General features: G+C 30.4%; 1 long non-coding RNA gene across 1 annotated transcript in view; it reads right to left on the minus strand.

The window, feature by feature from the left end:
• LOC106691426 (uncharacterized) overlaps nt 1–262 on the minus strand; it is a 1,667-nt gene extending 1,405 nt beyond the window's left edge. Inside the window, exon 1 of the long non-coding RNA XR_002945687.2 lies at nt 204–262. This is a non-coding gene — a long non-coding RNA (uncharacterized lncRNA). The remainder of the gene's footprint in view (nt 1–203) is intronic.
• Between the last annotated feature and the right edge of the window lie 940 nt (nt 263–1,202).

Raw genomic sequence — 1,202 nt, forward strand, 5'->3', positions numbered from 1 at the left:
CATAAACAGTTCCTAAAATAACTATACAATATTTATATATACATTTATTAAAAAGTTGTCTATACAATACTAAATAAAAACAAGCCTCTATTCCCTAGAATTATTTTTATATACACTTTTTTGATATAACTTTACGTATTGTATCTTCAAAATATTAACCCTGAAATATCCTGTATAATATTGATTTTTAAAATATTTCATACCTTAAATCTGATAAAGTCCCTACCGCCGTCAGGTTTTCCTTAAGGAACAGACAATGCAACCATCGACTTCGTCAGACTGGCTCCAAACGTCACATCGCCTGTTACAAAGGTGAAAGGTTAAATTGGCCATGAAACTTCTTCTATGGCCACAGTCACGACGGTACCGCCTATCTTGCAGATCGTTGGTCCCGAACGACATGAGGATCATCTGCCTGATGAGATCGTCATGCCAATAGGCGCCTGAAGTATTTTTGCAATCAGCACACACTGCTGTGTCTGCCTCTGCTCATTTTAGTATAAAAGATACACGCTACAAATTTACTAAAACACGTTCTTAACTGCAGGACGACTGTACTAAGACTGACATTATAAGAGAATTGCTGAAAGCTCTAACTTCAACGAAAATGTCCAGGCACATTCGACTTTCGACAGTCCAGTATAATCATATATATATGGTATGATAAAGTCACAATTGTCAAACTAACAATTGTTAAAATTATTTATCCTATTAATATCATATTTTGTTTGTTATTTTCTCTTTTATTTTTTCTAATAAATTACAATTTCTAATTACAGAGATGCATTAACAAGTAAGCTAATATTCTCTCTTAGAATTTTTTTTTATATACATTTTTTCCCCTATAACTATACTTTTATAATGTTTAATATATTACAATACACCAATTTATTAACCTTGAAATATCGAGTATAATATTGATCTTTTAAATATATAATTCTTCAAATGTTAATACAACTATTCATAAATAAATAGATTTATGAAACATTCACAGCCATGTATATATAAAACGGCATAACCAAAAATAAATGTTATTTAATTTTTTTTTACACTATAACGTTTGTATTGCAAACCAAACATTGATTTATTTTTGCTTCCACCAAGGGCAATACGGAAGAGAGCTTGAAATTACATTTTATTCTCTCTACTAAATATGTGAGCCTTCTCCTCATTTTGATATAGTAGACACACTAAATACAACG

The sequence above is a fragment of the Halyomorpha halys genome, unplaced genomic scaffold, assembly GCF_000696795.3.
Source record: "Halyomorpha halys isolate HHAL.00 unplaced genomic scaffold, Hhal_1.1 Scaffold2336.1, whole genome shotgun sequence".
NCBI classification, from domain to species: Eukaryota; Metazoa; Arthropoda; class Insecta; order Hemiptera; family Pentatomidae; genus Halyomorpha; species Halyomorpha halys.